Below are 23,136 nucleotides of genomic sequence, written 5' to 3'. Positions count from 1 at the left end.
TGCAAACTCAATCAAAGGCAAGTGGTCATCCCAACTTCCCTTGAAATCAATTGTACACGCCCTTAGAATATCTTCTAACATCTGAATGGTCCTTTCTGCTTGACCATCTGTCTGAGTATAAAAGTATGTACTGAGATGAATTTGGCTATCAAGACCCTTTTAGAATGATTTCCAAAAATAAAAGGTGAACTGGGTACCTCTGTCTGAGATAATAGATAATAGAACACCGTGCAATCTGATCAACTCTTTGATGTAGAGTTTCGAGTATGACCCAAACTAAATCATACTAATGACGAGTTCGAGGAAAACCCATCACAAAGTCCATGTTCATAACTTCCCACTACCAGGTAGGAATACTAAACTCCTGCATGGACCGATTAGGCCTCTGATGCTCTATCTTAACCTGCTGATTTGTAGAGCACTTAGCCACAAACTCTACAATATCTCTTTTTATCCCACTACACCAATAGATCTCCCGCAAGTTGCGGTACATCTTAGTGGCCCCTGGATGAATAGAGTAGCGCGCGCCATGCACTTCTGCAAGAATTTGTTGCCTTATGTCATCTACACCTGGAACATAGAGACGACCCTGACAATAAAGGACTCCATCCACCCCTTCGAAGAAAAGCTCTATTTTCTGATTTTGAACTGACTCTTTTAGCTTGACAAGGCTAGGATCCTTATCTTGTTTTTCTTTCACCTCAGAAACTAGAGATGATTCTAAACTACTCTGAACACATACACTGCCCTCTTAAGAGTCGACTACGTGAACGTCTAGTCTGGCAAGCTGGTGGGCTTCTTGCACTAAATTTTTCTTACTATTATCAACATGATAAATACTACCCATGGATAGTCTACTGAGAGCGTCGGCCACTACGCTGGCCTTGCCCGAATGATAGAGGACACTCATGTCATAATTTTTCAAGAGCTCTAACCACTTTCTCTGATGAAGATTGAGATCTTTCTGAGAAAAGAAATACTGAAGGCTTTTATGATCTGTGAAGACATTTACATGAACACCGTATAAATAATTCCTCCAAATCTTCAAGGAAAATACTACGGTTGCTAATTCAAGATCATGAGTAGGATAATTCTTCTCATGGGGTTTAAGCTGTCTGGAGGCATAGGCTATGACCTTACCATGCTGCATGAGGACACAATCAAAATCCACTCAAGATGCATTACAATATACTACAAAACCATCTGAACCATCTGGTAATGCTAGAACTGGAGCTGAGATGAGTCGAGTCTTTAATTCTTGAAAACTCTTCTCATATGGATCTGACCACTGAAACTTGACTTTCTTCTGAGTCAATCTGTACATGGGGTATGCAATAGAAGAAAATCCCTCAACAAATAGCCAGACCTAAGAAACTTCTAATACCTGATGGAGAGACAGGGCGAGGACAGTTTCTTACCGCTTCAGTCTTTTGAGGATCTACTCTAATGTCATCACCGAAAATAATATGGCCAAGGAATGCTACTAATCTTAGCCAAAACTCGTACTTATTGAATTTGACGAATAACTGATAATTTCTGAGAGTCTGAAGTACTATCCTGAGATGGTCTGCATGATCATGCTCAGTGTGGGAATAGAACAGAATATCATCTATGAAGACTATGATGAATATGTCCAAGTACTATTTGAACACGTGGTTCATCAAGTCTATAAAAGCGGTTGGGGCATTGGTAAGACCAAATGACATGACTAGAAATTTGAAGTGACCATACTGCATACGGAAAGCTGTCTTCGGGATGTCACATTCTCTAACTCTGAGCTGATTATAGTTGGATCTAAGGTCTATCTTAGAGAAATAACTGGCACCCTAAAGTTGGTCAAATAAGTCATCGATTCTGGGAAGAGGATACTTATTCTTGACCATGACTTTTTTGAGTTGACGGTAATCTATATACATTCTGAGTGAACCATCTTTCTTGTACATGAATAAGACTGGTGCACCCCACGGGGAAATGCTGGGTCTGATGAATCCCTTATCTAAGAGATCCTTCAACTGTTCTTTTAGTTCTTTAAGTTCTCCTGGTGCCATTCTGTATGGTGGAATAGAGATAGACTGAGTGTCTAAAAGAAGATTAATACCAAAGTCTATTTCGCTTTCGGAAGGAATTCCTGGAAGATCTTCGGGAAAGATATCTAAATATTCATTCACTACTGGGATTGATTTAAGACTGGGAGCCTTAGAACTAGAATCTCTAACATGAACTAGATAATAAACACATCCCTTAGATATCATTTTCCTTGCCCGAAGGTAGGAAATAAGTTGACCCCTGAAAGCGGAGACACTACCCTTCTACTCTAGGATGGGTTTATTCGGGAACTGAAACTGAACTATTTTGTTTCTGTTATCGACTGTGGCATAGTAAGAATGAAGCCAATCTATGTCAAGAATGACATCAAAATAAGTAATCTCTAATTCGACTGAATCTGCTAAAGTGACTTTCTGAAATATCATAATCGGGCAGTTCCTGTATACCTACTAGGATATGATGGTTTTACCCACTGGGGTAGAGACTGAAAAGGGCTCTACTAGAATTTCGGGACTGATTCCAAAATCAACAGCTATTTAAGGAGTAACAAAAGACAAGGAAGATCCTGGATCTAGCAAAGCGTAAACATGTATATGAAATATCTGTAATGTAGCAGTAACTACATTAGGAGAACTTTCCTGATCTTGTCGAGTCTAAGAGCATAGTGACAATTTGAGCATTGCCCGCTAGTAGCACTGGAAATGGCACCTTGATGATTTAGGCAACCAGAATGAACTAAGGAGCAATTTTGGTGACCCTGAGGACCTGGCTGAGGATAGTCTCTAACTTTGTGTCCTGGCTTGCCACAACAAAAACAAATGCCACTACCCACTCTACAAACACCCTGATGGTGCTTACTAGAAGTCTGGCAAAGAGGATAGGTGCGGGCACTGCTAACACTGCCCTGGGTATTAGAGCCTGGCACTCTATCTTTGTTACCCTCTATGAACTTAGGAACTGGAGCACTAGCTATAGAGAGAACTGGATATGATGACTTAGGATGAAACTGAGAACTGTTTCCTCCTTCTGATTTAGGCTGACTAAAATTGAAGCTTCCTATACTAGCTTTCTTATTCTGTTTTTTTCTCTGCTTAATTTTCTACTCTTCTATCTACTGAGCATGGGTCATAGGTCTAGCTAAGGTCATGTCACTATTCAGCATGGTAGATCTGTACTCATTAACCACGCTGTCGTTCACCCATGAAGCAAACTTACTTATTTTGGCTCTACTGTCTGCAACCACATAAGGGGCATATCTTGCTAATTGAGTAAACTTTAGAGAATACTCTTTCACCATCATATTTCCCTGCCTGAGGTTGATGAACTCTAGAACCTTAGCTTCTCTAAGATCTTGGGGAAAGAATCTGTCTAAGAATGTAGTGACAAACTCTTCCCACTTTATAGGACCTGCATCATCTACCCTTTCATACTTCCATTGTTTGTACCAAGTATGAACCACATCTTGCAACTGATATGCATCTAGCTCAGCACTCTCAACAGTAGTCATCCCCATTTTGTCTGTCACTTTTTGAACTTGATCAATGAATTCCTAAGGGTCTTCATCTACCTTAGAACTCAGAAAGGTTGGAGGATTCATTTGGGTGAAGTCTCAAATTTTAGTTGTGGCTGAGTTGGCCACTGGGTTGGCTGGAATTACTATTGGCCATTCATTCTAAGCAGTGACTAATTAAGTAAGAGTGGTAAATGTGGTCTTGAATTCCGCATGAGAAACATAATCGCCCAAAGGTTCTCCGGGCTGAGGGGCTGACTGATTTCCATTTCTTCTTTTAGGAGGCATGTTCTGTAGAAGAAAAGGAGAAATAGATTAGACTGAGAGACTGACTTGTGGTTATTCTCACAAGTACGACATGAATACTGAAAGAAGGGAAACTGTTGTTAAATATCTCATAGCCTCTTGCACATAAATGTGGTGTGTAACACACCCATGCACAAGACTCTACTAGATACGACTTTCAGACTTCTTAGAACTCTATTGAACCTTAGTCTCTGATACCAAGCTTTTAACGACCCAATTTACTGAACCGAAATGCCACATGGTGTTCATGACCCTGAAGGACCACAAGCTAACCCATGACTAATATCTGTACCTGTATACAACATAAGATAACATAATAATGCAGAAATATGCATTGAAATCCCATAAGGTTCGATCATGAACATAACTGAATAACATAACATCTGTGTGGGGTAATAGAATACCCAAAACAAAATTTAAGTCTAAAACATGATAGTATGTATCTAGTCAGCATCTAGTCTGAAAGCCTCTACTGTCTAAAGAATCTGAATAAGGAGTTGATAGGATATGTCCCCAACTAACTCCAACTAATAAGCTAATCAATGAGATACTAGAAAATCATTTTGTCCTCGAAGGATAAGGACTCGCTTCTACTCTGACTGTTGAATCTGGAATCTACTACTGATCTGGAACTCGTGTCTCTGAACCTATGGTGTAACATAAAAAGAAATCACCATAGCATAAATACGTCAATACATATGTACCGAGTATACATGTGAGGTAGGCTAAATGCAAGGTTTCACATGCATGCTAACATGGTAGCATGACTACTAAGTCTGGATACTGATAACATGACATAACTGATAACATGACATAACTGATAACATGACATAACTGATAACATGAATGACTGTATCTGAATATAATTGATAACATGGGTGATTGTGTCTGACAGTCCTAAATCTAATGGAACTATCTGAGTTCTGTACTATATCTGAATTGACTTTATCGACAGTCCTGAAATTTGAAGAACTATCTGAGTTCTATTACTGAGACTCATTGACTGTATCTGACTGTCCTAATTCTGTAACATGAAACTGTGGGAAGTAGTATCTAACCGACATGCCCCAAAGGTGCTATGATAGCTGAGCTGAGATCCAATTTATGCCCTAATTGGAAGGGTTCAATGCTGCACCACTGGTAAGAATAACAGGAGAGTAACTCCATATAACAGGTAACTCTAGCGAGAATGGTAGGAACCCTCAATAACAGGTTAAGACACCACATCTACCCTCATATAGTAGGCTATGATGTCTCAACCTATGTTGGCTACATAGTTTTGGAATGCAAGGATTGCTTCTAGGAATCACACCTTCATATAATAGGTGAGTCCCCATCCTTGGGTTCACACGGTGCTAATTCCTACTCCCATCTGAATAGACGCTAAACATGATTTATTGAATTGAACTGAGCATGGACTGAGTTACTGAACTTCCTTGGCTGACGGAATACTACTGATACCTATAAAATGACTGAGTCATGAGATCATGGTGATTTTTCCTAAGTCATAAGACTATCTGAAGTCTAAGATTTCATAGATTGACTGAGAGTATCGTGAAAACATGACATGAATCTATGCACACAGCTAATATTTTGGGTACAAGTACCCCTAGGACTCTATGAAAGGAAACTGACATGACTTGATATTCTTGAATACATGATAATCACCACAATACGTTTATTAAAGCATTTCATCAAACGTCTAATAGGCATAAGCTTGTACATTTATGGGGATTTTTATGATATCATTCTAGTTAGGCAAATTTCCTTAATCTAGGCATTTATCCAACCTATGGCAGGCATAGTACATGTAAACATCATGGTATAGTAATTAAACATCATGGTTCACTTCCAATTTCATCATACAAGGTTTTAGTCATGAGATTTCGTAAATCTTTATCTATACTAATCAACCCACATGGAATTTATCATCAAATCATCGAATAAAAATCAATTTCTCATTTATCAACATGAAAGAGAACATACAAAGCATGAACACATGAAGAAAATCCATAACTTGTAGTTTAAAAAGGATTCTTGAACTTCATGGATGAAAGGAGCCCATGAATGAACAATATGCATATCTTAGTTCGTGATTCATGAAGATTGATGGTGAAACCTTCTTGAAATTGGACCTTCTATGAAAACCCTAGCTTGAGTTCTTGAGAGTATTTGAGAAAAACATCAATATTTTGGATGAATAAGGGCTAAATCCCGTGTTTGAAAGCTTATATAGGGGGGCAAATTGACCCTTTTAATCCTGGATAAATAACTTAGTTTTCAGTAAAATTTCCCAAATTGGTCCCTTGGCGTGACGCGACACTATCGTGCCATGTCACTGGAAATGACAATTGGGAAACTGCACGGTGGCGCGATGCAGAGCTATCGCGTTGCCACCTTATCTACGACCTGTAAGTTTGGTGAGATGCGCTAGTATCGTGGAGCAACACTGGAAATTGACAATTACCATTTGATCTATCTCTGCGACATGCTGAAGGCTCTGGTCAAACACTGTCTCACTAAAAAGGCTCTAACTCTTCGCCCGGGTGTTGGATTTGGGCGATAATATATTGATGGAAATCTTATTCAATTTTCCAGGTGATAGGATGTGAAAATTATAGAAGTAATATGTGTATAAGAATGAATTCTTATTTCAAAGCAAGTTCTAACATCCTTGAGATGATTTTCAAGCTAAGAAAAAGCATAGGTATTACAGCATCACTAGGAACGCTTTATGTCCTTAAAATCCCGCATCCAGAAAGGTATTTAGGTCATTTTTCCACCCTTAATCAGCAGCAAAAACATGAGATTCAACCCTCAATAAACAAAATGCACTCACTGTCTCTCAAATTCTCTCAAGAACAAACCCTAACTCATCAAAGTCAAGATCAAGATTCAAGAAATTCACCATCAATCTTCAGGAATTCAAGCACCAAGGTATGTTAGGTGTTCATCCAAGGATTTGCTTCCACCCTTGGAGTTCAAGAACCTCATTTAAAACTTTAAGTTTATTGAATTCATGAATTCCATGTAGCGTTGGAATGTATTCATGATTATGATATTAATTAGGTTTCTAATTTATGATTTATTACAAGATTTATGTAAATTTATTTGACATGTGTGTAGTATTATGTGAATTCATATTAAAGCCCTTGAATTTGTAAGTTGGGATTGGAAATCATGATTCCTACATGTTGATTAGTATTATGTGCATAGATTTGTTCCCTAAGTGTTTGGTAAATTGCTTATGTGGATTGAATGGGGAAATTATGACATTCTAGTATATGTACAAGCTTATATCTTACCAGTGTTTGATAAAATGTCTCTATGAATAGTTTATGAACATTGTAATGCATTTTAAGATCATGTTATGCTTTACTTTTCATATTATCAAGTCCTGGAGGTATCTAATACCCGACAATCTAGACATTTTCCTTGAATTACAGTAGCTTCAGAATAGTCTCAGTGATGTCACGTACAGTAGTATTTAGTCAGTACCAAACTCAGTATATCCAGATAATAAATAGAACTCAGAACATTTAATCAGTTACAGTACTCAATGAACTCAGTCCAATTTAGTTAGTCACAAGATCAATAATAGTTCAGTCTAGCCTAGAACAGTTTAGAAATCAATTCAGTATCTTTTCAGCTGGGAGTAGGATTCAGCTCCGAGTCTATCCAAGGTTGAGGATACACCTGCAGTAGAGGGTGTGATCCTTAGAAGCAGTCCTTGTGTTCTAGAACTATGTAGCCAGCATAGCTTGAGACATCAACCTGCCAGTTAAGGGTTGATGAGGTGTTCTACCGGCCAGTTGAGGGTACCATCATTCTCGTTTAGAGTAGCTGCCAGATTAGGGTGACTCAGCACTTGTTTTTACCCATGGCATGGTACTGACACCCTTCCAACCGGGGTTACAGGTTGGACCCCAAATTAGTTTAGAGAAGAGGCATATCGGTTAGATGATTACCTCCCACTATTTTAGTTTCAATCTCAGTATAGAACTCAATTTAGTTCTATAAAATTAGGACTACAGACACAGTCACCCAGCTCAGTACAGAACTCAGTTCAGTTCTATAGAATTAGGACTATCAAAAACAGTCACCCAGCTATCAGTAATACAGTTATCAGTAAACTCATATATTAGTGATTCAATTATCAGAACTCAGTATCCAGTGTTACTATGATCTCAGACACAGTATATGTAGATATGTGTACAGTATTGCATAATCATTGTTTAACCAGTTTCATTTATACATCTACTCTCATTCAGTTGTATTCATACTATTCATTCAGTTATTATTCATGTATATGAACCTCTACATATCAGCCTACCTCATTTAGCATACCAGTACATTCAAAGTATTGACGCATACATTTTATTTTGCGTTATGATGTTTTATATCATAGGTTCAAACACACAGGCTCCTGACCATACTTAGTAACCCAAAATATTAGCAGCAGACCTAGTGGTGAGTTTTCATAGTTCGAGGACAAAGCTATCACTTCATTTCATAATATCAGTATTCAGTTTATTTCAATAGTCGGAGTTAGTTTGGGACTTATCCCATCAACTCCATACTCAGACAGATAAAGGCTTTCAGACTAGACTTTCAGACAGTATTCAGTTGTACAAATTATTATTACAGGTTGTATTCTATATCAGAATTTTAGGTTTTCAACCTTATGGTATTTTAGCCTATTTTTCCACATTTATTACAGTATTGTTACTCAGTGCTCACAGAAGATATCAGTCATGGATTAGCTTGTGGTCCTTCGGGTCGTAAGCACCGTGTGGCATTTGGGATGCAGACTCGGGGTGTTACAGTTATAAATTCTCAATATGAATTAGTCCTCATAGCCATCAATTCAGTTCAGCAATCAAACAAACCAGCTCCTGAAATTTCCTACATTTTTTATCTAGTCTTACTTTCCTAAGTTTCATGTATATGCCTAATCCAGAAGTTTTCTTATTTCTATTCATGTTATGTGTAAATTCAGTTGATTTCTTACTCCCAGTCTAACTCGATCCCAACCATAACAGATAGTTAGATTCAGAAATCAGTATCATGTTAGTTATCTAACTTCAAAAGTAGTAATAGTAAGTTCCCTAATTTTTAGACCAGTTCAAGTATTAGATATAAATTTAGCCATTTGTGCATATTCATCTGTTAGAATTTAATGTTAGGGATTGTATCCCTTTCCTTATCCTTTTAGCCTAGTCAGTCTTTATTTGAGGACACGGATGATCCCAAGAAGGACATATTATAATAACCCAAAAACTTGAGCTAAGATTATAATCATTCTTCAAGTAAATATAGAATAAAACACATTTTTGGTGGTATTATAACAGATTTGGACATGTATTAAGGCCACAAGTAGCTCCTAGAACATGGCCAATTCACAATCTCTCTTACCAATTGATTTCCTCAGAAGAATCTTGCTACTGTCAATTTCAAATGATAATAACTCTATATTATAAAGCATTTTTATCTAATGAACCACAAAATGATAGATATTTTAATTATCTTTCTAACTCATCCAGTTTTACCTTAATCCAATAACGAAGTAAAAAATTATGGACATTTTACTAAAGCGCTATCAAATTGTCAAATTTGATGACTCAAACAACGATCAGGAACCCACAATCGTGGTTAGATTCAACGATTGTGAAGTGGTATTTTCTGATAAACTTAAGAGACCCAAAAAGGACCTATAGAACCCATTATTCAATACAACGATTGTGGTTGGGTCTCACGATCGTGGGAAGGTCCGTTTGGCATCAAAAATAAGAATTTTCTACAACACTTTTGGTGTGATATTTTGGTCATTTCTCACCTTTTAACCTTATAAACTACATTGTATAAGATATATTAAGGATTCATATAAATCCTAAATTACTTCTAATCCCTTATTCACTTCAGAACACATGAAATTACTCAGAGAAACATGCGATTTTCTCTTCTCCAAAGCAAGAAATTAGGGTTCTTCATATTCAAGCTCAAATCTACCAAACTTTAGTTTATGAAATCAAAAGGAAACAGGTATGTGGGTATTCAATGAGGATATCCTTTTATCCTCATGCTCGAATTATAATTTTATATGAATTTTATGATTTTCATAAACAAAAATTTTTACCCAATTATGATTCCAATCTTAAATTCAGTGTCCTATGATATATTTCTATACATGAGTGTGTTTTAATGATTATTCATGATTTCTTTGAGCTATATTATATTATTCACGTTATTCTCAAGTTCATGTATGATTATTCATGATTTCTTTGAGCTATATCATATTATTCACGTTATTCTCAAGTTTATGTATGATTTACATAATATTAGTTAAGGTTTCAAACATATGATCAAGCTATCAAAGATGTATCAATTTTTAAGACTATTAAGCATTATTTATCATGATTTAATAGATTTCAGCCAATGTTAGTTTGACATGACATGTTTCCTATGAAATTTGTTATCTTTAAAGACATGTCATTTTATGTCTCCCCAGTATATTGATATTCAGTATTTTGGACTTGAATTATGAAATTTTATATTATATTCAGATTATAGAATTTTTATTATTAGTTGCATTCTTCAGAGATGGCAGGTAATGAACACCCGATGACTTAGGATATCATGCATTATCAGTTAAACACTCATCTTTAAGTTTTTGTAATTCAGAATTCTTTTAGAGAAGTACTTATACATTAGTCTTAGAACATCATTATTATTGAGCTATTTAGTATATCAGCTTATATTTAGTTAGGAGTAGTACTTAGCACCACGCGGACACAGGGATGAAGGCCCACTAGTCATTTAAGATGATACCTTTAGTAAAAGTTCCTAAGTTCCAAAAATACAACGTCATCGTAGGTTCTAAAGGGTCACCTATTAGAATAGGCTTGACACCTTATTCCTTTGGATAGCAGTATAGTGGTACCATGTTAGAGCAGCTTTTATACTCTGATAAGGTATATTGGACCCTTTTTTTATGGGGATTATACATCGAACTTCATGATTAGTTCATATGGTTATATGTAAGTTAATAATATCTCCCACAGTTCAAGATCAATTATTGCATTACCTTGCAATTAGTTTATTCAGTATCCTAATGATCAGTTACATGTTTATCTATTTGGTCATTGCATTAGTTCACATCCCACAGTGTCAAACCCAGCATTTATATATGACCCTTTGTTTAGTTTTACTTACTTTTATACTATGACTCTTCAGACTATCACTGCATACTAATATAAATATATTTTATATAGGGTCATTGTACTACAGTTCAGCACCATGCATTTATTTCATACTCAAATTCGTCTATTTGTTTTTAGTTAGCATTTAGTACGATTTTGCAGCATGGTCAACATTAACTTTAAATCATGTCAAATATCTATGCTTCTACAGCTTTCCAGTTTATAGAAATCTTCTAGCTCGTGATTTAGATATTTCACTATATCTCACAGCTTTTGCGTATAGACATGTTTTAAATGCATATTTCAGCAAATAGATCATGTCCTCAGTTTTAAAGTACTGATCGCATATCTCTTCTACCTTTATTTTTTAAGTGATATAGATTCAGGTGGTTACTATCAGGAATATAGTCAAGAAGATTACAACCATGAGCTAACAGGTGATGAATTCTCTTGATTCAAGGACTCAAGTCAGTTTGAAATTTCAGTGTTTTATTTCTATTCTTATGTATTGATCAGGGATAGCTGAGGGTCATGTCCCGACTACATGAAGTCAATATTAGTAGAGGCTTCATAGATAGTCAGAAAGAGTTGTCGTAATTAATTTATCTTTATTTTTAGATTACTCATGTTGTAAATAAACTCTTTAATAGTAAATGTATTGTATCAGTTTACTCCATGATTATGTTTTTGCTTAGTCAATTTAGTTATTATATATGTTTTAATCAGTTGCTCATGCATTATACCAGTAGCGTGGGTTAGCTTGGGATTACTTATGGCTATAAGCATTATGTTATGATTAGGGGGTAGTCTCAAAACGTGATAGCATTATATCCCAATTCATGCGACAAATGTGGATTGAGGTTCAACAAATTAAGGTGTTAATCGGACCCAATAGCACTGTTCATATAAGATATCAGTGATATCATCTAATTCAGAAGTAAATTAAATGATGTTAATGAGCTTTTCATTTGATATTTTATTTTTATAATGTCTCATGTCCCCTTATTCAATTTATGGTTTTAGTTTCACACATGTGTTATATGTTATCCTTTCTTCTCAATTTTGCATACCTATAAATTTCATGTATCGATTATCTTAGATGCTACATTATTTTATAATGTAAATTTTAAGGGGTACGATCGTGATTCTGTGCAGTGGTAGGACTTGATATATTAGTTATAATGTGGCCTCCATTTTCTAAAAGGCATAGCCCACTGATGTGTGAGAAGACACTAACATATTTGAGGCTTTTAACTGAGAATAATTACAAAGTCTTAAGCAACTTTTGTCATTTTTGATTGTTTTATCTTTGACTTTATAGTAGAAGCCAAGATGCATAAGAATCAACAAGGATGGAAGCAAAGTAGTTAAAATCAGAAGCAAATAGAAGTGAAGTGTGGCTGACGACATTCCTGAAAAGTCGCCAGCCCTGTGATAAGTTATTAGCTTCATCATCAGCTTTAGACAGAGAATGGACCTAAGCTGAAAATTGTGACGGCATTTCCTGATAAGCCATCAAAGAGTTGATAGGACTTCAAAGTTGCCGTCAGCCTAAGGCAGAACATGGGATCTGAGGTAGAGAAGTGACGACATCCATGATAAGTCATCAAAGATCTGATAGGTCATCATATTTTTTCATCGACCTTAAGTAGGAAGGGTTAAAACTGGAGAAGGAGCTGACGATATTTGTGATAAGTCGTCAGGCTCCTGATAAGTTGTCACGAATATCGTTGCCTAATTCGAGGAATTATTAAAATCTGTGATCTTGTTTCGTTATTTAGGCTAAACTATTTACAGTCTTGTTGAGGGTTTTCTAAGGGGTTTCAAAACCTAAGTTGGAGAAACGTACTTTGTTACTTTTCTCTCTAGTTTCTTGGCTTGAAAAACAATTAACTTTGATGAGATTTTCATCAATATTTTGGGGATTTTCATTGTGATCGAATTGGAGAATCACTAGTTATTATTCATCTTGTGGTAAGTTTATCTATCAAATCATGAATACAACTAGTTGTTTTGATTTTTGTATTATGAGTGGATAAATCCCTTTAACCCGACTTATGGGATCTAGGGGTAAGTCTTGACAAAATGCTAAGTCTTGATAAGATGCTAAGTGTTCAAGATTCGAAAGGTAATAGGACTCCTTAATAATTCCAAGATTTTAATTGTTGTCTATTGGTTGCAAACGATAGATAATACCTGGTTTGATTTGGTTGAGATAAGAAATCAAATATAGTAGGAAGTGAATTATTGACAGGGACTTGGAAACACTAAACTTCCATTTAAAAATCGACGTTGTAATAAGGTTGATTACCCGGAGATAAAGTCTGGTTAGTAAATATAAATTCCCTAAGTCTGAGAGGATTAGGTAATTAAATGCTTAAGTAGGTCGAGAGATATTTAAGCATAACTTCAATAGAGATAATCTGTTGTCCTACCTATTATGAGAATCTTGAGTCACTATTAGCATCTGTCAAGGACTAAAACTCATAGTGAACATAATTTTGGTTTTCCATAAACTCTTGATTACAAACACTAAAACAAAAGTGACCAACAATTATTTGTTAAACTCAAAAAACCTCCATCTCAGGAAACATCCAACTATCAATTGATTAAATCGTAAACGACTTAAGTTCATACCATATTCCCTGTGGGATTCGACCCCAACCTAGTTGGGTTATATATTGACAACGATCGCTTACATTCTCATTAGAGAGATGTAGATTGAGCGTTACCAAAAATGGCGCCGTTGTCGGGGATTACGGTTGTAAATTAAAGTTTGTGTGCGCTAATTGACTGTTAGTCAATTTTCCTAGTTTTAAGTTTATTTTTTATTTTTGTTTATTGTAGGATCTTTGTAGTGTATGCCAAGAACCAGAAGCTTTGGAGAACCATTATTACCACTTAATCCGGAATTGCAACGAATTGGAAGAATGGTAGACCAATAAGAGGCTGACAAATTAGCAGTCTTAGTTAGAGCTTAGGTAAATGTGCAGAATGTCGGTCAGCAAGCACAATATCTAAATCCTGAGGATAAAGATTTGGGAGACGAGGAGTTTCCAAATCCTGGTAACCCAACGCGTGCATAGCAAGTAGCTACACCAGTACAACATAATGCTAATAGGAACCGTCCATTCTGAGAAAGGTAAGATTACCAACTGTTCCAGTATAACCTTAATGATGATGATGATAGAATGGATGGAGAAGGTGCAACAGGTGCAATTATTCCTCTACCGTTGGCACCTGAGGCAAAATTCGACATTACGAGTACAATGATTCAACTCCTCAATCTGAAGGGGTTATTTGGTGACCTTCCTGGGGATGACCCAAACTTGTATATGGTGAAATTTGTCACCATCTATAAATCTTTTGATAACCCAAGTGTGGGTTAGAATGATATCCGATTGAGGTTATTTCCATTGTCTCTGTCTGGGGAGGCAATATTGTGGCTTAATGAGATGACACCTGATTCTATAACCAACTGGAGGCAATTGAAAGGAGCTTTCCTAGAAAGGTTCTTTCCACCTTCCAGGAGAGTACAATCGAGGGATGAGATCAGCAACTTTAGGCAGCTCCCGAGTGAAGCCTTGCATGAAAACTGGGAGAGATTCAAAAAGAAGCTGACACAGTGTCCGAACCATAATATGATGAACATACACTTGATGGAGACTTTGTATAGGGCTCTTAAATCTGTTACAAAACCAATTATAGATAATGCTACTGGTGGTTCATTTGTTGATCTTACATTCCCAGAGGCTTCAGAAATGCTAGAGAGAATGACCAAACAGAGTCGGGCATGGCATACTAGAGACTCTATGGTAGCCAGCCCTACTATTGTTGTGGGTATTATTGTGGAACAATGCAGAAGAGATGAGGAGCGTGACCAAGACATGGCTCACCTAAAAATGCAGATGGATCTGCTAACCAAGCACTTGTTATTAGGCAAGACTAAGAAGGTAAAAGCTGTCGAGTCTCAAGATAAAGTTGATACTGATGCAGAAGAAAGGGCGAACTATGTTAATAATCAGGGAGTTTTCAAGGCAATAGCCAAGAGAATCAAGGTCGGAATTATTATGATAAGCTTGGTTATAAAGATAGGGAGCAGGGAAATTAGAGGAACAATAATGATAGGAGCGGGCTCTATGTCCCTCCTAGAAATCGTAAGGCTGCCACAATAAGTTTTGAGGCTACTACCAACTCTGGTGTGACTACTATGAAGACAGATCTATCATCTATCAGTCAGTTAGTAAACTCACACTCTACTGCAATCAAACAGTTAGAGCAGCAGATGAGCCAACTCTCTGCAGCATTCAACCAGAAGAAGAGCGGAACGTTACCAAGTGATATGGTCCAAAATCCACAGAATGATGGCTCATGTATAGAGATTACCACTAGGAATGGTAAGATATTACCTGACCCTTCTGTGGGCAAAATTTTGGTTAAAGATGTGACTGAGGTAGATAATGAATCAAAAGAAGAATGTCCAGTGGAGTCTAAGAAGCTGGATGGTGCTGATAATGCTTCAGAAAAAGGGAAAGAGAAGAAGAAGGAGGTAGAGTTGAAAAATCTCCCAAGACCACCACCTCCCTTTCCTCAATGATTGAAGAAAAAAATTGATGATGCAAAATTCATCAAGTTCATGATAATGCTCAAATAATTGACAATAAATGTACCTTTGGTTGAGGCACTCGAGCAAATTCCAGGCTATACGAAGATTATGAAAGACCTTGTTATGAAGAAATGGAAGGTTAGCCATGAGTTGGAGGACAATTTCTTTCATTGTAGGGCTATCTCCACAAGGTCTTTAGTACAGAAAAAAATAGATCTAGGAGCATTTACCATCCTGTGCACTATTGGGTCCCTGAATTTTACAAAAGCATTATGCAATTTGGGAGCCAGTATAAACCTAATGCCACTCTCTGTGTATAAAAAACTGGGTTTCGGGGATCCTACCCTAACAAACATGCAGTTGGTGATGGTGGATAGGTCTGTAAAGTGGCCAGTAGGCATATTACATGATGTATTGGTAAAGGTGGCTGAATTTATATTGTCTGCTGATTTTATAGTCCTAGACTATGAGGTGGACTTTGAAGTTCCCATCATCTTGGGTAGACCATTCCTCGCAATAGGGAGAGTGATAGTGGACATGGAGCTAAATGAACTGAAGTTCAAGCTAAATGACAAGGAAGCAAGATTCAAAATACACTCATCCATGACACAGAAAAAAGAGATGAGTGTTTTCTCAATCATGGACGTATTCTATAAAGATGGTAAAGAGGTAATAGCAGGTTGTCTTGGCGAAATCTGAGTAGTCAAGATAACCAAGTCATGCCACGACATTAAATCAGGCGCTATTGGGAGGCAACCCAAAAGTTTTATGTTCCAACAAATTATTTATTTTTGTAGTCAGGTTCTAGTTCAAACAAGGTGGAATCGATGTATCCATCCAAATACTCCTGACGACATATCTATCACAATTGTGATAAGCCGTCAAATTCGTTGTCAGAGACATCAGCTCTAAGGTAGGTTCTGTTAAGGCTAATGAAATTTGTGATGGGCTATCACACTTGTGATAATCCGTTATAAAATATCATCAGAAAAGTCCCAAAATTAGATATCAGAAAAGTCTGGGCCTAGGTGAAAAGATCTGACCCAGCCCACGACTCTGTCTTTCCACCCTCCCGCGTGTTTTCTCTATTTACTTTAAGTTTATTTTATTTCTCTCTTTAGTTTATTTTATTCCCTTTTATAAAGTGTTTCCAAGTAAAACAAAAGAAAAACTTCCTTATGTGTGTGGGTTTGAAATCAAAATCAAGAATCTTTCTTTCATCTACTTCCTCTTGCTCGTGTAACCAAATTGAAGGCACCTATCAGGTATGCTCAAAATCTAACTTTTCCCGTTAGTTAGTAAGTAGTAAAATAATGTGAACCAAGGTTCCCAAGAAGCTTGAGTCAAGTTTATCTTGCAAATATAGGAAAATCAGAAACTAGGGTTTGCTGTGCAAGCTTGAGACTTGAAAGCTCAGCCCAAAAATCGAGTTGGGGTTCTGTTTAGAGCTGACAGCATTCATGAAAAGCTATCACATTTGTGATGGCTTATCAAACATGTCGTCAGAAGTTGATAAAATTTTTTGGGTTCTGTTTAGAGCTGATGACATTTATGATAAGCTATCACAACTATGATGGCTTATCAGACATATCGTCATATATGTGATTTGAAGCATAAATAAACCCTTTCAAGGGGTGTGGACTTTTAATGATTGATGTGTTTATGTTTATACTTTTGAGTGTCGACTAATGGTTTTTCTCTTGCTACAGGTCTTATAATGGCACCCAAAGGAAATAACTCAAAATCTACAAAGAAAGTGACCAAGGGAAGTGTACCCCAGAGGCTTTTCAATGAGGAATCTAATTATGAGGAAGAAAAGCCACTACTCAAAAAGCAAAGAAAGAAGATAAGCTCGAAAAATGCTCCACCACCCCCACCAGTTGAGGTGGAGAAGAGTGAAGAAAGTGATACCGAGCCAACAACGTCCGAACATACAGATTCTGAGTAGACGGCCTCTGAGCAACAAGAGTCTGAACATGCTGAATCTGAAGAGCATGATTCAGATCATCCTAATTCCGAGGAACATGAGTTTGGGAACCCTAAATCTAAGGGACCATCAAGTGAGTCCCCTTCTGCTGAGCCACAAGATGATGAAGAATCTCCGATTCGGGGAACTATGGTTAAATGCAAGAACCTTAAAGTCCGAGATAGCACTAGGTGGCATATTCCCAAAGCTCAGAAAATCTTCTTTGATGGGCTTCGCAAAACTAACAGAAGAGCTGTTAAGAGGCCAATCTTAGAAGAGAATCATCACTAAAGGTTTGAGCAGATATCCTGAGGTGGGGCAAAAATTTCGTGACTATGACTTGGGATGGACTACAAGAGGAGGAAACTTATTTTGCCCTACACTAGTTAGGAAGTTCTATGAGAACTACCAAGCTCGCTTGGAAAACATATGTAAATAAAGAGAGAAAGCAGCGGACCAACCTTTGTTGGATAAAGTTTTGGTATGGGGTGTAATGGTGGATGTTTCTAAAGTGACAATCAATGGGTTCCTTCATGGCACAAACTTTACTCCTCAGGACACGTCACCTACTTTCTCTGCCCAGTTGAAGCATCAAGAAAAGCAACGATCTTGGTTAGCCACACTCATAGCTGATGGAGAATCGGAATGGCTGACCAACCCAAGTGAAAAGATCTTTAAGGCCTCCTTGAATTCAGAGGCAAGATTTTGGTGGGGCTGTACATACCTAGTTGATGCCCACAGATGGCGATAATATCCTCGAGGATGATAGAGCAATACTAGTCTCAAGTTTTGTGGCTAACCTCAAATTGAACTTTGGAGAGATTATCATCGAAGAGATAAAATTTGGGTCTCAAGTTTCGATATAGCATATCCCTTCCCTTATTTAATTATGAGGTTGTGTAGGGCAGCCAATGTGCCTAAGGTTGTAGGGTTACAAGAAGAACTACTTTCCAAGAGGACCCATAATCCTATTCGAAATGATGAAAATCAGCCGAGGCTGATGCTTGACAGAGGCACAGAGATTCCAAAAAATCTACCGATTACAGGGACCAGCTCAGCACCTAATGTGGAGGTGCCAAAGTCTATAGCCACACCTATAACATCTTCAGCACAAGCAAATCCAATGCCTGGAACTGAGATAAATTCTTTAGCTGCAGTGCCTACAACAGAATTTGCCTTCAACCCTATAAATTTTAGGAGAGTGGCAAAGCAATCCAAGTAGTGTGAAGCTCAGCTGCAACTCTATGCCAGATAATTTACAACTACGGTAGACAAGAGGGTTAAGGCTACACTTGATCCCTATAAGGATCTGCCGGGTAGGATTGATGAATTGGAAAACTGCTTCAATGCGTGGTCGAAAGAGAGAACAGTTCCATAGATTGCACTATTTAGATCAGACCTAGACAAGGTAAAAGTGGAGGTTAGAAAGCTACAACAGCACCAATTTATGGTGTCTACAGATCCGGTTGTTGAGGAATTTGAGGGAGAAATCCCATTTCTTTATCTCATAGAGAAACCAGTGAAAAAAAAAAGAAAGGTGAGAAGAAAGGCAAGGGTAAGAGAGAGAGGCCTGACAGTGATGAAGAAACAAAAGCAAAGAAGAGAGCAAGAAAGAAGACTAAAAAGAAGGAAATGAAGAAGGCGAGTATCGAGTCTATAGTTGATAATGAGAGATGGGAGGCAGCCATCCGAGTGAGAGCCGCAGGTGCCTCTACTAGTAGGCCTTCAGAAACTGCTAGGCCAGCTGTACCAGAACAAAGCGAGGCTCCTGAAGGAGATAGGGAAGCTAAGGATGTGGCAGCAGGGTCAGGAACCTATGAACCCTGAGCTTGATCTACTTTAGGTATACCCTAACCCTTAGTTCAGATTTTCTTTAATTTAAGTTGAGGGTGTAGGGTAAATTATTATTGTAAAATTTTATAGCCGACTAGGAGAAATACTAGTACTTGAGGCAGTTAACTTGTTTTTGTAATTCTTGAGCACCTCTCCAATGGAATGGGTAGTTACTTGTGTGAATTGCATCTAAGTGTGACCACTATGCATCTTTGTATGGCATTAGTTCTAGTAACGAAATAATCAGTGCTAAACAGCTGCATGAACTGAACGAGTAGTAACTTATGATATACTTGTGTGCCATGTGCGTGTGAGATCTTACTCAGTTCCCGTTGTATGTTGAATTCGGAACTTACCCGATTAGTCTTACCTAGGTTGAAGGATAGGGGTTAGGAAAGGATCATAGGCCATTTTGATATTAGCTCACCTTTAGCCTAAATAACCTTCCCTATATGTAGAATATCCCTTGATCCCTACTTTGAGCCTGAGTAGCCTATTTTTTTATGACACTTGTCACCTTTTCGTTTATATCACAATGAACCTGTTTTGGCCCTAGTCTTCTTTGGATACTATGCACCTTGACTTAGGCAAATAGCCTAAGTTGAGGGTGGCTATCATAGGGGTGCATGATGTAAAATGAGTAGGAATAAAGGTAAAGTAAAAGAAAAGAATAAAAGTTGGGTGCGGTGAAAAAGAGCAAGAAGAAAAAAGTTGCGAAAAAAAAGTGATTGTAGAAAAGACCGCACCCATCCTGAATAAGTGTGATCAAGAAAAGAGAAGAACAGAAAAAGGCTAATGAGTGAAACCCCAAAAAGCTAGTGTAGTGTCAAGGAGGCTTAGTCACTTTAAATATCATCAAGTATCATGCCAGCCCCTAGCCTACATTACAAGCCAAAGAGAAGACCTATAGTGATCCTAGCAGACCTGTCTGAAGATCGGGGTAATAAAAATAAGGGCAAGCCTATGGTATTCAGCATACATTGATTGGAACTTCATTATGAGAGTGAGTGTTTTGTGATTTTCCCCATGGTTATATATGTGATGTCTGATATGAGAAAAGGGTGATTTTTTTATAGTGAGGGCATACTGGTTATATTGCTAGTTACTGACTTGTTTGGATAGTGTAAACTTAATACATGCACGGTTGTGTTGCTGAGTTGGTTCCATATCTTGATTCCTGTATGTTGCATTGTTGTTCTTCAATAATATACACAGTTGTTCTTGAATTAACTGACCTTGGAAATGGTGAAGATGTTTTGATAAGATATAGATGATTGACTGCCAAATGTACTTTGTATTCTCTTAGTTGTGTTTGAGTTGCTTGAGGACAAGCAATTGTTTAAGTTGAGGGTGTTGATGTGTGAGCAGACGCTAACACATTTGAGTCTTTTAACTGAGAATAATTACAAAGTCTTAAGCAACTTTTGTCGTTTTTGATTGTTTTATCTTTTATTTTGCAGTAGAAGCTAAGATGCATGAGAACCAACAAGGATGGAAGCAAAAGAGTTGAAATCAGAAGCAAATAGAAGAGAAGTGTGGCTGACGACATTCCTGATAAGTCGTCAGCCCTGCGATAAGTTATCAGCTTCATCGTCAGCCTTAGATAGAGAATGGACCTCAGCTGAAAGTTGTGACGACATTTCCTGATAAGCCGTCAAAGAGTTGATAGGACGTCAAAGTTGTCTTCAGTCTAAGGTAGAACATAAGAGTTGAGGTAGAGAAGTGATGAAATCCGTGATAAGTCATCAATGATCTGATAGGTCATCACATTTTATCGCCTGCCTTAAGCAGGAAGGGCTAAAACTGAAGAAGAAGCTGACGACATTTGTGATAAGTCGTCATACTCCTGATAAGTTGTTACGAATGTCGTCGCCTAATTCGAGGTATTAAACTCTGTGATTTTGTTTCCTTATTTAGGCTAAACTATTTAAAGTTTTGTTGAGGGTTTTCTAAGGGGTTTCAAAACCTAAGTTGGAGACACACATTTTGTTACTTTTCTCTCTAGTTTCTTGGCTTGAAAAACAATAACTTTGAAGAGATTTTCATCAATATTTTGGGGATTTTCATTGTGATAGAATTGGAGAATCACTAGTTATTATTCATCTTGTGGTATGTTTATCTATCAAATCATGAATACAACTAGTTGTTTTGATTTTTGCATTATAAGTGGCTAAATCCTTTTAACCCGAATTATGGATCTAGAGGTAAGTCTTGATAAGATGCTAAGTGTTCAAGATTCGAAAGGTAATAGGACTCCTTGATAATTCTGAGAGTTTAATTGTTGTCTATTGGTTGCAAACGACAGATAGCACCTACTTTGATTTGCTTGAGATAAGAAATCAAATATAGTAGGAAGTTAATTATTGACAGGGACTTGGAAACACTAAACTTTCATTTAATAATCGACGCTGTAACAAGGTTGATTAACCTGAGGTAAAGTCTGGCTAGTAAATATAAATTCTCTAAGTCCGAGCGGATTAGGTAATTAAATGCTTAAGTAGATCGAGAGACATTTAGGCATAACTTCGATAGAGATAATTTGTTGTCCTACCTATTGTGAGAATCTTGAATTACTATTAGCATCTGTCAAGTACTAAAACCTATAGTGAATATAATTCTGGTTTTCCATAAACTCTTGATTACAAACACTGTAACTAAAGTGACCAATAATTATTTGTTAAACTCAAAAACCCCCCATCTCAAGAAACATCCAACTATCAGTTGATTAAATTGCAAACGACTTAAGTTCACACTATATTCCCTATGGGATTCGACTCCAACCTTGTTGGGTTACATATTGACAACGATCGCTTATATTCTCATTAGAGAGGTGTAGTTTGAGCATTATCACCCACTTAATGTTTAGACTGTCTCAGTTTTATGGTATATGCGGGCGGGCCTTGTTCTGCCACAGTTATTGACTTATGTTCTTAGATGCTTCGTAGACCTATGTTGATATCATTTCAAATATCTTCGATTTTATTAAGTCTTTTTGGGAATTCGTCGTATTTATGTTTTAAGAGGTAAATATTTATGAAATAGGTTTTCTTTCTACATTTACCTTTATGAATTCAAAGATCCCTTCCAATTTTTTAGTTGAATGCTTATGAGGTTCTTTCATGCCAATGATGGTTCGAGTGTCCGCTTCGTCCAGGTCATATGCTTGGATCGTTACAGTTATACCCTGTGAGAATTAGTTGACACCGCTTCACTGCGTCTTGATTTATTAAATACTTTATAACTCTTGCATAGAGGCAAGCCTTAACTCAATGACTTACACACAACAAGTTTGCTATGGGCAATCTCGATACTAATACATTGTATTTTGATTTATGAGATGTACTATAATTCTTGCCTTAGATGTGAGACTTATCTCAACGACTTCCAAAGAACAAATTATTCCTCATGGGTAACAATTTACACCATGTTCACTAAGTCTAACTTATGGAGTATGCAACAACTTGTCTTAGAGGCAAAATGTAGCTCATGCTTGGGCTTTACAAAATTAACTTATGTCTTATGGGCAATGATTTACACTATTTTACAAAGTCTTAACTAATTGAATAGTATAGAATTCTTGTCTTAGAGATAAAACATAGCTCAGGAGTTTAAAAAAGGCAACACTTCACATGTAGCTATCTTAGACCATTCTTAACTAACTTCTTAGTCT

This window comes from Capsicum annuum, chromosome 7, assembly GCF_002878395.1.
Source record: "Capsicum annuum cultivar UCD-10X-F1 chromosome 7, UCD10Xv1.1, whole genome shotgun sequence".
In the NCBI taxonomy this organism is placed as follows: domain Eukaryota; kingdom Viridiplantae; phylum Streptophyta; class Magnoliopsida; order Solanales; family Solanaceae; genus Capsicum; species Capsicum annuum.
This window is presented reverse-complemented; position numbering follows the sequence as displayed.